Source organism: Hemiscyllium ocellatum, chromosome 29, assembly GCF_020745735.1.
Source record: "Hemiscyllium ocellatum isolate sHemOce1 chromosome 29, sHemOce1.pat.X.cur, whole genome shotgun sequence".
Taxonomy (NCBI): Eukaryota; Metazoa; Chordata; class Chondrichthyes; order Orectolobiformes; family Hemiscylliidae; genus Hemiscyllium; species Hemiscyllium ocellatum.
Genome location: NC_083429.1, coordinates 24,421,390 through 24,436,793, shown reverse-complemented (window position 1 = coordinate 24,436,793; position 15,404 = coordinate 24,421,390). Strand labels below are relative to the sequence as shown.

Below are 15,404 nucleotides of genomic sequence, written 5' to 3'. Positions count from 1 at the left end.
TTAAAAGACAATGCCATTGTCAAATTCCAACCCACCCCCAAAGTGTTGGCTTGGGCTTCGAGATTATAGTCCAGTGACATTAGCATGATACTATTGTCACTCACATGACTGGGTGGGTTGGACACATGCTTGATCTAAAATCTGAGATTCAGGTCTGAACCAATTCACGACTGATTTCTAGGGTTAAAATGTCATACCTATCACCAAGATCTCCAGTCTCTGACCTCTATCTGACGCTACCAGCTTCATTGCCAAATTAAGAGAAGTAATGCACATCTAGCTCAGATTGATGTAAATGAACTGATACTCAAATCTGGCAAAGGTTGAGTGCATGACCTCCCTTGCTGTTCAATGGCCAATCCTCCAGGGATCTCCAGAATCACTGAATGGTTACAATAGAGGAGGCAATTCAGCCTCTCATGCCTATTCTGGTCGGCTGATGGAGCAAATCACCTAGTTTGACTCCCCTGCCTTTTTTAGCTGATTTCGCACATTTTCCCTTCTCAGAAAATCATACAACTGTATTTTGATATTTTACGTCAGTTTTCACTGTGGAGAAAGACATGGAAGTTGAGGAACAGTCCACAATACAGAAGAGGAGGTGCTTGAGGACTTAAAAAAACAAAGGTGGATAAATCTCCAAGGCCTGATCAAGTGCATCCAAGGAGGTTGTGGAAAATGGGGGTCCTTAGCAGAGACATGTATATTATCTATAGCTTTGGCTAAATGTGAGCTATTGAATTTTGATGAAGTGAACAAGGGCGGGACTTGTATATTTAATGGTAGGGCCCTGGGTAGTGTTGTCAAACAGACAGCCTAAGGGTTCAGGTACATAGTGCTTTGGAAGTTGTATCACAGGTAGACAGAGTGATTAAGAAGGTGTTTAGTAGCCTAGCCTTCAATGCTCAAACCACTGAGTATGGGAGTTGAGATGTCATGTTGAACTTATACAAGACATTGGTGAGGAAACATTTGGAGTACTGCTGCATTTCAAGGATGGATGGGTCAGGTGACCAATAGTTACCATTTTGGAGACGAGGCAGGGGGGATGTAAGGAACAGTTCTGGTTGCCCTGCTATAGGAAGGATATCATTAAATTGGAAAGGGTTCAAAAAAGATTTACCAGGATGTTGCTGTTTGAATTATAAAGAGAGGCTAAATAGGATGGGACTCTTCACTGCAGAGTGGGGGTAGAGGGGTGACCTTATAGAGGTGTATGAAATCATGAGAGGTATACAGAAAGTGAATAGCTGTTTTTTTTTCTCCTAGGATTGGGGAGTTCAAAACTAGGGTGCATATTTTTAAGGTGAGAGGAGAAAGATTTAAAAGGGACCTGAGGGGCAACGTTTTGATGCAGAGGTGGTTCATATGTAGAATGAACTCCCAAAGGAAGTGGTAGATGCAGGTACAGTTACAACATTTAAAAGATACTTGGACAAGTACATGAATAGGAAAGGTTTAGAGGGATATGGCCAAACGCAGGCACGTGGGCCTAGTTCAGTTTGGGAAGCTCGGTCGGCAGTGACCAGTAGCACCGAAGGATCCATTTCCGTATTAAACAACTCTATGACAGCCTCCTTTGAACAGGTACTGACCAAACTATGGGCAGTACAGTCCGGATCCTAGCCACTTGCTGCATGAAAATGATTTCCCTCGTGTTGCTATTGAATAGGTGACCTTTGCTTCTTGACCCTTCCACTTGTGGAAATAGTTTCTTTGCATCTACCCTGTCCAGATGACTTCATAGATTTGAATGTCTCCTCTCAACCTTCTCTTCTGTAAGGAGAGGTTTTCAGTAAGGTCCAAATACTGGCGATAGACCAAAATGGTTGACTGATAGTTGAGTTCCATCCAATTGGGTTATTATAAGCCTATTTGGGAATGTGGTGCATTGCAAGGATGGATGAGTCAGATGACCAATAATTACCATTTTGGAGAGGAGGGGGGAATGTAAGGAGCAGTTATAGGCAGGGACTCATCTATCTCCAGAAACACATCTATCCTGAGTTGACAATCCAAATTGTGGATGACTGATGTGATGCGAAATGGGATAGTCTCAATGCTGAAGCTAGAGTTCCTTTGTGATTGTAACCTAAGCATAATGCTAAAGGCAAGCACTTGACATTGACACTGGGCCCTAAAATGGAAAACAAAGTGTTCTCATAAACTGCTGGGCAGAGTATTCACAAAATGTTAGGCAGTATTTGTGCACATGCATATCAAGAGCAATGAAAAACCATCCCGACAGAACTATGCAGATCAGACTATCACATGCACACTTGTAAAACTGAGATCAAATTCTAATCTCACCCAGAGTTTGCACAATAACGAACACTAATAGCTAAATTAAAAGCATCATTTCTAATCAACTACATGTGGGGAATTTTAATCTTTGCAGACACCACAACTCCAACTTCCTGAAAAAGAAGAAATAAAAATGTTGGAAGCAGTACAGGCATGACAGTTGCCATGGGAATGAGGAAACACAGACCTGGTGGCTACAGCACCTACAGCTGGGGAAAAATCTTTGTGAACTACTTACATTATGCCAGCACAGGAATGTTACACTGCTACTAGACGCTGCCACATTTGTTAAGTCATGAGCTAGGATATAAAATGGATTGTGACCCCCAGCTTCATTTCTGCTCATCAAAGGAGTGAGAGTAATTCTCCAATGGCCAAGGTGTTAAGATATTGATCAGCTGAACCGCACAGAGTAGGGATTGACCCCACTCGGGGCTAAGTTAGTTCATGACTATCAGAGCGACAGTATCATTGTCCCGTTGTCCCTCAGTATCCACGGCTGGGAAGGAGAGGAGTGAGAGGACAATACAGTCATGCCAATGTAGCCTATTGACATTCAGTATTCAATAATATTTGAGGGGCTGATAGGAGTAGGGGATGGTGAGAATTAGCAGCTGGAAGTACTGATTTCCTGCAGATCCTTCCGAATTTCACAGCAGGATCTGATGTTGCTTTCAGCCAATTCCTGCCAATGGTGGGAATGAGAAAGTAAGGATTGCAGATGCTGGAAAATCAGAGTTGAAAAGTGTGGCGCTGGAAAAGCACAGCAAGTCAGGCAGCATCCGAGGAGCAAGAGAGTTGACCTTTCAGACATAAGCCCAAATATTCTTGATGAAGGGCTTATGCCTGAAATGTCTACTCTCCTGCTCCTTGGATTCTACCTGACCTACTGTGCTTTTCCAGCGCCACACTTTTCAACTCTAAATGTGGGCTGAGAATGGATGAGAGATATACAGTCAAAGAGATGCACAGCAGAGAAACAGATCCTACGGTTCAATTCGTCCATGCCACCTTCTTCACTATCCTATCTATGTGCGACTCCACTTTCAAGGAGTTATGAACCTGCACTCCAAGGTCTCTTTGTTCAGCAACATTCCCCAGGTCCTTACCATTAAGTGTATAAGTCCTGCTCTAATTTACTTTTCCAAAATGTAGCACTTCACACTTATATAAATAAAAATCCATCCGCCACTCCTCAGCCCATTGGCCCATTTGATCAAGATCCTGTTGTAATCTGATGTAAACTTCTTCGCTGTCCACTACACCTCCAATTTTGGTGCCATCTGCAAACTTACTAACTATGTTCACATCCAAATCATTTATATAAATGATAAAAAGCAATGGACCCAGCACTGACCCTTGTGGCACACCACTGGTCACAGGTCTCCAGTCTGAAAAGCAACCCTCCACCATCACCCTCTGTCTTCTACCTTCGAGCCAGTTCTGTATCCAAATGCCTAGTTCTCCGTCTATTCCATAAGATCTAACCTTGCTAACCAGGAACCTTGTCAAATGTCATCTTTGTTACTTCTTCAAAATACTCAATCAAGTTTGTGAGATATGACTTCCCACGCACAAAGCTCTGCTGAGTATCCCTAGTCAGTCCTTGCCTTTCCAAATCCTGTCCCTCAGGATTCCCTCCAACTACTTGCCTACCACCAATGTCAGATATGTTGGAGATGAGGTGGGGATACTGGACATCAGAGGTCCTGATTATGATGAGTAGATTACCCATGGTCTGGTAAAGTGCTGGGAGATCAGAGGGTGATATGGAGCTGTCTGGATGTATGTTTAAAAAAGACAGACTGATACAAACACACATTCACTCTCAAATGTAATCAACAGCTGAGAATGACTACCAGTGTTTAGAATTTAAACAACAGCTAGGATGATGCTTGGTGTTCCATCAATACAGAGCAAAAAGTGAGGTCTGCAGATGCTGGAGATCAGAGCTGAAAATGTGTTGCTGGTTAAAGCACAGCAGGTTAGGCAGCATCCAAGGAACAGGAAATTCGACGTTTCGGGCCAGAGCCCAATGTCGAATTTCCTGTTCCTTGGATGCTGCCTAACCTGCTGTGCTTTAACCAGCAACACATTTTCAGTTCCATCAATACAGCCATTTAAATGGTGTGGAGAGAACAGCGAGATACATCACTCTCCAGATACAGGCCGAGAGAGGTGTGCGAGTCAGAGAGTGACATGGAACAATACAAGCCACGCTGCTCAAAACATTTTAAGCTGCTATTTAATAACCACAAGGAGATGTACAATTTATATGTGGATATACACAATGCTGCCTATTTATTGTAACTCAAAAACTGCTTAATTTGATGGCTTCATTATTGAAATTTGAGAGAAAGTCAACTAAGGAAACAGTATATATTAAAATGTTTGCATTTCCTGCAAACATTGCAATTAGTTTCTGTATCACTTTCTCTTCCATTTTCTTGGTATTTGTGATAAATCAGTATATTCATCAACTCGCTCCCTGAGCAATGTCAAAGGAGATTTGCCTATTGATTTCACTTCTACATATTTATAATAAATAAAGATTGATTATAAAATACAGCACAGTACCAATAAAGTTTTTATTTCAAACAAGTACACCTATTTAATTAAGTAACCATCCACCAATAGATATTATGCAGCACGCATAACACAGAAACTGGCCATTCAGCCCCACTGGTTCGGGATGTATGGGAGGGAGGGGTACGTCAAGGTCCAACAAACAGGTTCTGGGGGACTTCCTGTACTCAGGCCTCGAATTTCTGTCTCTGCCTGCTAGTGACAATTTTTTTTTAGTTATGGCCCTAGTTTTGGCCTTTCCCATAAATAGAAGCATCTTCTCTACATCCATCCCCATCAAACACTTTCACAATGTTAAAAACCTTGATCAGGTCATCTCGCAGCCGAATCTAAAACATTCCCAACTGCTCGATTTTTTCTGGATAGATACAGCCTCTCAGTTCTGGCAATATCCTTGCAAATCTTTATTGCACTTTTCTCCAGTGTCTCAAGACAAGAAACTAGATTTTACAAACCCCCACCAGATGTGTATTTGGCCAAGTGGGGATACGGAAAACAGACTGGGCACACAGTACAACACTTTCTCACCTATCCCTGACCTCACCCACCTAATACAAACCAGTAACCCGATCATCACATGTAAATAATCATTAAAGGTTAACTGGGCTTGTTAAAATTCAACTGACCCCCGTATGACCCTGCCCATGGTATAATAGGGTTGAGGCAGGCTGGAGTGATCTTAAAGAAGATTTGAAAAGTATGGGAATGAAATGGAGGATATTATCATTGGAGGGTGGCCTGTGAGCATTCAGGGCACCCCACTTCAGAAGGTATGGTATACCTTCTTCCCTACTCCCCATAATCAGACTTTTAAAACCTTTACCATCTCCAGCCTTGCCAAGCTCCATGCCAAAGACTGTCAAACCTCCCCACCCAATGCCCTTCAATCCCCCAAGTTCTGAGTTTCCATTGGGCCTTCTTCTTGGGTCTGGGTGAACTCTACATTGAGGAGATGGGCTGCCTACTTGCGGAACGCTTCAGAGAACACCTCAGGGACGCCCGGACCAACCAACCCAACCACCCCGTGGCACAACACTTTAACTCTCCCTCCCACTCCACCGAGGACATGCAGGTCCTTGGACTCCTCCACCGGCAAAACATAACAACACGACGGTTGGAGGAAGAACGCCTCATCTTCCGCCTGGGAACCCTCCAACCACAAGGGATGAACTCAGATTTCTCCAGTTTCCTCATTTCCCCTCCCCCCACCTTGTCTCAGTCGGTTCCCTCAACTCAGCACCGCCCTCCCAACCTGCAATCTTCTTCCTAACCTCTCCGCCCCCACCCCACTCCGGCCTATCACCCTCACCTTGACCTCCTTCCACCTATCACATCTCCATCGCCCCTCCCCCAAGTCCCTCCTCCCTACCTTTTATCTTAGCCTGCCTGGCACCCTCTCCTCAATCCTCATGAAGAGCTTATGCCCGAAACGTCGAATTTCCTATTCCTTGGATGCTGCCTGACCTGCTGTGCTTTAACCAGCAACACATTTTCAATCTGGGTGAAGTCCTGCCAGCACCAACTACCAAGCATTGCCAGAAGGTGGGATCCCATTGCGCAGTAGATGTCACATTCTCCACCAATGTAGCATGCCTCCAGTGTTATAGCTGCAGGACAGGCTTCTTCTGGGGTTGTCAGTGGGTTGTTTATTGTCCTTCTGGGCCAGAGCAGGGAAGGGTCAGGACTTGCTCCAAAATTGCGCACAGCATGCTGGTGAAGGTGGTCGAACCAAGATTCTATCACAAATGTATCATCACTCCACGGCTTTTCAATGCCGTCAATGAATTCTTGTTCCTTGTTTATAATTTAGGACCTGTATCATTACATTAGTGGTTTGTATATCCGTGATCCAAACTTCCTTGCTCCTTGTTCCAGTTAGAATTATTCTTCAAGGAGTGTAGCCCTCCCTATTTTTCCTACCTCAATGTACCTTCACACACATCCTTATTGAAGTTCACTTGCCAACTGTATACACTTTCTGCTCAATTAATGCCTGTTAAATCTGTGGCAGTCTTCTTCCGTATTAATTATACACCCAACTTTGGTGTCATGTTATTCTGAATGTTCACTTGACAGGAAATAAGGCAGGTTAACAAATTAAAACAACAGGGAGAAAGCTTCTCCTCACAACACGCAGTGTTCACACTGAACCTGTGTTCACACAAGTTCTGAAAATAAGATTCACAGCAGGCTGACACAATTAAAAAGAAACACCCTGCTATACACAAGGTTATAGGTGTAGCAACTGTCAAGTTGAGGGGGTGTGGGGGCTGAAGGGTGGGAGAGAACATAGTGGGGGGGTGAGGTCGAAGCAGAGTGTGGGGGAGGGTTAGGGAGGGCATAGCATTTGGCAGCAAGCACGCATGAAGAGAAGGAAAAGTGGGAGTCATGGGAGAGGCAAGTTGGGGACACGGTGAAGAGGCATAAACGAGTGACGAGAATGTTGAAGTAAACAGAGCGGGGTAAAGGATTATTTGAGATGCAAAGATTCAGTGGTAATGCAGGCAATGGCACAAAAGCTGCTCAATTTCAAAGTGCAAGTTCAGTTTATTTCCATAATAACTGCAACAAGCCCAGGGCTTCAATTTTACGAAGAAAAGGTGCTAATGAGCTCAATCATCACACGTGGAGGAGGTGCAAGAAAAAATAAAATCATGGAAAAATAAAGTTAATGGCTTGGTATTTTCAAATTGTGTAACAAGCAGAGCTCAGGTTAAATCAGATCCATGTTACCAAATGTCCGAAATACAACATCTAAAGCACTGCAAAAACAACTTGCGAAGAATTTTTAAAAATTAATACGTCTACATAATTCACACGGATTTCAATAGAACAACCAGTTCTAATTCCCCAGAAGTACAAAACAAATGCATTTATGTTACACTTTTCATGACCATTGGACACCCCAAAATACCTTCCAGCCAATGAAATCCTTTAGAAATGCAGTCACCGTTGGGAATGTAACAAACATAGCAGCCAACTTGTGTACTGCAAGATCCCAAAGGCAACAACGTGATAATGATCAGATGATCTGTGATTGAGGCTGAGTTGTTGGCCAAGACACCATGAATAACTCCCCCACTCTTTGTTGAAATAGTGCCACAGTTTATTTCACTTGAGGAGGCAGGCGTAGCCTCAGTTTAATGTCTCACTCAAAAGAAAGCACCTCAAACTATACAGCACTCTATTATTACTGTACTCCATGCCAGATTCTTTTTAGGGTGTACTGAGACTCGAAGGCACAACATTATGTTTCAGAAATGAGTGCACTACCAAATGTACCACAGCTGACACAAATTTAGAATTTAGAGTCCGGAGATGCCAGTGTTGGACTGGGGCGTACAAAGTTAAAAATCACGCAACACCAGGTTATAATCCAACAGGTTTAATTGGAAGCACTAGCTTTCGGAGCGCCGCTCCTTCATCAGGTGATAGTGGAGGGCTCGATCCTAACACAGAGAATTTATAGCAAAAATTTACAGTGTGATGTAACTGAAATTATACATTGAAAAATTGACTGTCTGTTAAGCCTTTCATCTGTTAGAATACCATGATAGTTTCACTTCTTTCTTAAGATACAGACTTAGGACACTCTGCACTCATTACACACACTCATACACTTTCTCACACTCACAATCCCCAACCCAGACAGACAGACACACACACACACACACACACACACACACACACACACACAAAGACCCACATGCACACACACACAGACAAAGACCCACATGCACACATATATTTTTTGGGGGGGAATTTGTTCTTGTAGGGTTACATTGCACTTTGCTCAAAAACTGAACACATTCATGTAGAACTCTGAGTTCAAAAACTGCATGAATTTATGTAAAACTCCGTTATCTCACTTTTTAGATTAGAATCAAACATCATGGCATAGACAGAGAACACAGGGGGCCAACACCTTCAACATATTGTCTGTTTATCACCATTGTTAACAGCTAACCTGAGAATGCAACTTTTTAAAAGAAAGGTTTTGTGATTTACACATGAAAGAAGTGAATCTATCACTGTATTCTAACAGATGAAAGGCTTAACAGACAATCAATTTTTCAATGTATAATTTCAGTTACATCACACTGTAAATTTTTGCTATAAATTCTGTGTGTTAGGATTGAGCCCTCCACAATCACCTGATGAAGGAGCGTCACTCCGAAAGCTAGTGTGCTTCCAATTAAACCTGGTGGACTATAACCTAGTGTTGTGTGATTTTTAACAGTGTGGAAACAGGCCATTTGACCCAATAAGGCCACACCAACCCTCCGAAGAGTAACCCAACCAGACCCATTCCCCTACGTTTACTCATTACTAATGCAACTAATCTACACATCCCTGAACACTACAGGCAATTTAGCACGGCCAATTCACCCGACCTGCACATCTTTGGATTGTGGGAGGAAACCGGAGCACCCGGAGGAAACCCACACAGATACGGGGAGAATGTGCAAACTCCACACAGACAGTCATCTGAGGCTGGAATTATACCTGGGTCCCTGGCACTGTGAGGCAGCAGTGCTAACCACTGAGCCACCGTGCCACCCTTTAAGCTGATGACAAGCGGCAAAACCATGGGACATGTAATGCAGCCTTGTTGGCAGTTCCATTACTGTGTTATTCCAGACATGCACAATCTTTGAAGCCAGTTGAAGACGAAGTCACGTTTATATGACATCTTCAGGAACTTCCAAGAAGCCAATAAAGTCACTCTAAAAACAAACACAGCAGACAACTTCCATGCAAGGTCACACAATCAATAGCCAAAGAGATGACATTTTGTTCGTATTAAGGGAGAAAGTGAGGACTGCAGATGCTGGAGATCAGAGCTGAAAATGTGCTGCTGGAAAAGCGCAGCAGGTCAGGCAGCATCCAAGGAACAGGAAATTCGACGTTTCGGGCATAAGCCCTTCATCAGGAATCCGCAGTAGGTTAAAATCTTCGAGGAGAAGATTTCCTGATGAAGGGCTTATGCCCAAAACGTCGAATTTCCTGTTCCTTGGATGCTGCCTGATCTGCTGCGCTTTTCCAGCAACACATTTTCAGTTTTGTTCGTATTAGTCAAGAGAATGAAAGAAAGCCTGCCATAACAGCAGAATAGGACCTCTGGCTATTTTATGACCAGTTTAAACATGCACTGAAAATGTGTTGCTGGTTAAAGCACAGCAGGTCAGGCAGCATCCAAGGAACAGGAAATTCAACGTTTCGGGCACAGCCCTTCATCAGGAATGAGGAAAGTGTGTCCAGTAGGCTAAGATAAAAGGTAGGGAGGAGGAACTTGGGGGAGGGGCGATGGAGATGTGATAGGTAGAAGGAGGTCAAGGTGAGGGTGATAGGCCGGAGTGGGATGGGGGCGGAGAGGTCAGGAAGAAAATTGCAGGTTAGGAGGGCGGTACTGAGTTCGAGGGAATTGACTGAGACAAGGTGGGGGGAGGGGAAATGAGGAAACTGGAGAAATCTGAGTTCATCCCTTGTGGTTGGAGAGTTCCCAGGCGGAAGATGAGGCGCTCTTCCTCCAACCGTCGTGTTGTTATGTTCTGGCGATGGAAGAGTCCAAGGACCTGCATGTCCTTGGTGGAGTGGGAGGGAGAGTTAAAGTGTCGAGCCACAGGGTGGTTGGGTTGGTTGGTCCGGGCGTCCCAGAGGTGTTCCCTGAAGCGTTCCGCAAGTAGGCGGCCCGTCTCCCCAATATAGAGGAGGCCACATCGGGTGCAGCGGATGCAATAGATGATGTGTGTGGAGGTGCAGGTGAATTTGTGGCGGATATGGAAGGATCCCTTGGGGCCTTGGAGAGAGGTAAGGGAGGAGGTGTGGGCGCAAGCTTTGCATTTCCTGCGGTTGCAGGGGAAGGTGCCGGGAGTGGAAGTTGGGTTGGTGGGGGGTGTGGACCTGACGAGGGAGTCCCGAAGGGAGTGGTCTTTGCGGAACGCTGATAGGGGAGGGGAGGAAAATATATCCCTGGTGGTGGGGTCTGTTGGCGGAAATGACGGCGGATGATACGCTGTATACGGAGGTTGGTGGGGTGGTAGGTGAGAATCAGTGGGGTTCTGTCCTGGTGGTGGTTGGAGGGGTGGGGCTCAAGGGCCGAGGAGCGGGAAGTGGGGGAGATGCGGTGGAGGGCATCGTCGATCACGTCTGGGGGGGAATCTGCGGTCTTTGAAGAAGGAGGCCATCTGGGCTGTACGGTATTGGAACTGGTCCTCCTGGGAGCAGATGCGGCGGAGACGAAGGAATTGGGGATATGGGATGGCATTTTTACAGGGGGCAGGGTGGGAGAGGGTGTAGTCCAGTTAGCTGTGGGAGTCAGTCGGTTTATAGTAGATGTCTGTGTTGATTCGGTCGCCCGAGATAGAAATGGAAAGGTCTAGGAAGGGGAGGGAGGAGTCTGAGACAGTCCAGGTGAATTTGAGGTCGGGATGGAAGGTGTTGGTAAAGTGGATGAACTGTTCAACCTCCTCGTGGGAGCACGAGGCAGCGCCGATACAGTCATCGATGTAGCGGAGGAAAAGGTGGGGGGTGGTGCCAGTGTAGTTGCGGAAGATGGACTGTTCCACATATCCTACGAAGAGACAGGCATAGCTGGGGCCCATGCGGGTGCCCATGGCAACTCCTTTAGTTTGGAGGAAGTGGGAGGATTGGAAAGGGAAGTTGTTCAGGGTGAGGACCAGTTCAGTCAGTCGAAGGAGGGTGTCAGTGGAAGGGTACTGGTTGGTGCAGCGGGAAAGGAAGAAGCGAAATGCTTTGAGTCCTTCGTGATGGGGGATGGAGGTGTACAGGGGCTGGATGTCCATCCTGAAGATAAGGCGTTGGGGACCAGGGAAGCAAAAATCATGGAGGAGGTGGAGGGCGTGGGTGGTGTCCTGAACGTAGGTGGGGAGTTCTTGGACTAAGGGGGACAGAACCGTGTCGAGGTACGCAGAGATGAGTTCGGTGGGGCAGGAGCAGGCTGAGACAATGGGTCGGCTGGGGCATTCAGTTTTGTGGATTTTGGGCAGGAGGTAGAAACGGGCGGTGCGGGGTTGTGGGACTATGAGGTTGGAGGCAGTAGATGGGAGATCCCCTGAGGTAATGAGGTTATGGATGGTCTGGGAGATGATGGTTTGGTGGTGGGACGTGGGGTCATGGTCAAGGGGGCAATAGGAGGAGGCATCCGCGAGCTGGCGTTTGGCCTCAGTGGTATAAAAGTCGGTGCGCCAAACTACTACCGTGCCTCCCTTGTCTGCCGGTTTGATGATGAGGTTGGGGTTGGAGCAGAGGGAGTGGAGGGCTGCACATTCAGAGGGTGAGAGGTTGGAGTGGGTAAGAGAGGTGGACAGATTGAGTCGGTTAATGTTGCGGCGGCAGTTGGCTATAAATAGATCGAGGGCAGGTAAGAGGCCAGCACGGGGTGTCCAGGTGGATGGGGTGTGTTGGAGGCGGGAGAAGGGGTCGTCAGAGGGTGGGCGGGAGTCTTGGTTGTAAATGTAGGCACGGAGGCGAAGGCGGCGGAAGATTTGTTCAATATCTCGCCACGTGTTGTACTCATTATTCCGAGGGCGTAGGGGAATGAAGGTGAGGGGGAGGTCTGGAGGGATGGTGAAGACCCGGCAAGGCTGGGAGCTAGGACCTGGTGTGGGACTGGAGCTGGGAGTGGGGGTGGGGTTAGTGGCAGGGGCGGGGACGGAGATCGACGTAGGGGCGGGGTTAGACGTGGTGATGAAGCTTGGTGTGGGGGCGGGGTTAAGCGTGGGGACGGGGTCACGCGTGGTGACGGAAGTCGGCGTGGGGGCGGGGTTACGTGTGGTGATGGAAGTCGGCGTGGGGGCGGGGTTACGCGTGGTGACAGAAGTCGGCGTGGGGGCGGGGTTACGCGTGGTGACGAAAGGCAGCGTGGGGGCGGAGACACCTGAGGCGTTGTGGTTGTGCAGGTTAGTGATGTCACTGGGGGCGGAAGTGGCTGCAGCGACGGCAACCGAAGGGGCGGAAATGGCTGTGTCGACGAAAGAACCGTTGTCATTCCCGATAGCCGCGGGGGTCGCGAATCCGTCGGCGATCTTCCTTGCGATCGTGGAAGCGGTTGTCTGGGCGGCGATCGCGGAGGCTGCGAGGTCGGTGGGGGCGGTAGTGATGTCACGGTCGTCGTCGGCCGTTGGTGCCGCGGGCGCTGTAGCGGCCGCGTGTGTAATGGCGTCCGACAGATTGCAGAGGCCGATGGAAGATTCTGGAACAGTTGAGGAACCATGAGTGTGGGGGTAAGTACATGAAAGCTTTTGGTACTTACTGTCTTTAATTTCTGATATGGCAAGGAAGAACTGTTTGTTTAGTGTATAGATTCTTCTGTAGATGAAGAACAGTAGAGGTCCTTTGCAAGTTTGTGAGAGTGTTGTCCTGAGCTGGGGTAGGGCTGATTGCAGGGAATGTAGGTAGCGACGCATGGCTGCAAGGGTGGAGCGGAAGATCCGGAGGGAGGTCTGTTGCTGGAGGCTTCAGATTTGTTGTAGGTACAGGTTGTCCTGGTTGGGTCCAAATTTTGTTGGTTGGAATGTAGTCCGGAGTCCGTGCGGGATCAGTCGGTTCCGTAGGCAGATGCTGAAGAAGGAGATGTGGCTGTGGTAACGAGTCTGTTTGAGAACGTGGCTGTAGAGCTTCTGTGCAGAGGAGATGACCTGGGGAGTGCAGTGAGAGAGGGACTCACTGAAATCCTTGTAGAGGGAGGAAGAGAGCTTCTTCAAGGAAGGCATCCTTGCAAGAGGATTCGCAGTAGGTTAAAATCTTCGAGTAAAAAGTGAGGTCTGCAGATGCTGGAGATCAGAGCTGAAAATGTGTTGCTGGTTAAAGCACAGCAGGTCAGGCAGCATCCAAGGAACAGGAAATTCGACGTTTCGGGCACAAGCCCTTCATCAGGAATGAGGAAAGTGTGTCCAGCAGGCTAAGATGCAGTCAGACATTAGCTTTCTTTTCAGAGCTGTCCAGACTGAGGAATTACATGTTACAGGAGTTATACAATCATATTTATTGGCTTTTATGATAAATAATCAGCAAAACAATTTGTATCACACTAGAATTCAGCTCCACTGCATCGTCAGCTCCAAGACATTGTTACCAGAGTAGTACAGGAATATCGTATTAAAGGAACTTTGTTCAGGGCTTGATCAGGGTTTGAAATCCCTGATGGTTTTAGTCTCCAGAAACACATGGATCCAAAAGCCAGTCTACCTTTCTGTTAATTGGTGCTTTGTTATCACAACTCACAAGATCAGGCAATGTGAACAGACTAAAGAAAAAGTGGAATGTGCAACTGCTCAGAGATTTAAAAAAAAAGTGTTTTGGACAAGATGGTGATATGCCTTTCAACACAGTGTGTTCTTTGGGAATTTAAAAAAATTTTAAATACTCTCCTGGGAAATGAACAATACTCTAGCAGTTCAAGCATATTAAACCTGCAGAGTTCAGTCCAAGAGGGAACGACTGAGCGGACTACTTGGTAATTAAAGTCAGTTGGATGATGAGAATGTTTTGGGTCACATGTTCTAGGAGTGGGAATGTTTGAAGCCCCGAATTGGTAATGACAAGCTTCAAGCTGCTCTGCACAGGCCACAGGAGCGAGGGGGTTGTTCAGTAAATACCAGCAGTATGACAGCAATGAAAAGCCAGGAATGCAGTCACTTCAGAAGGTCCCAAGACCCCTTACAGCTACTGAAATTAGAGTAGATACAGTCGTAAGAAATGCAGTGGACCATCTGCAGATAGAATGGCTCCATAAACAGCAATTAAATAAAGAGCTGGATAGTCTATCTTGTTTTAAAGATTGGCCAAGAGTCAAATATTGACCAGAACATTGGAAAATCTCCCCTTTTCTTCTTCAAATCAGCTCCATGAACCATTGCAGTTCCTTGAGGCAGATGTGTCTTTGCCTTAACAGAAGGAATGATACTCCCATGGACTGAAAAGAAACATGCCAATCACAACAATCCAAAGTGACCAATCAGATTGAAACCTTTGTTCAGCTTCTCTCTGGAGACTCCAGTGAGCCAGCTACTAAAGAATACATCTAATGACAACTGCATGTAACTCAGCAGATCATTCCAGCCTCACCTACAATGTAGAAGTGGTTTAGACTGACTAAAAAGATGCAGGGTTTGGGATTTTCAGAGATGGTGTCATCACTGCAAATGGAATAGCTTAGATTAGTAAATCCACTGATCTAATAGCCCAAAAAGGTCACATTTTCATTCAGTGTGATGAACTAGAAGAGATTAGGAGGGAAGGAAACAGCTTGGCTGTTGTAAAGGACGTCAGTCTTTGGACTGAGGGAGAGAGGGAAAATGAACCAGTTTCAGCTTGGTGGAATGACTGTGTGAAATACAGATGAAGCTGTCACAGGATTAGGGAAAGGCTTGCTACAGTTAAATAATCTGTTAAAACAAGGATTATATGATAACTGATGTCTGGCAGAGAATGGTCAGTATTCATGGAATTACAGGACTGGGTCAACAGGAGAAGTTGGCAGCCACTGTGTC

The 15,404-nt window shown here is 46.3% G+C and overlaps 1 protein-coding gene across 9 annotated transcripts in view; it reads right to left on the bottom strand.

Moving 5' to 3' along the window:
• Positions 1-15,404, bottom strand: part of pknox2 (pbx/knotted 1 homeobox 2) — a 439,080-nt gene that overhangs the window by 32,694 nt on the left and 390,982 nt on the right. The window lies entirely within an intron of this gene.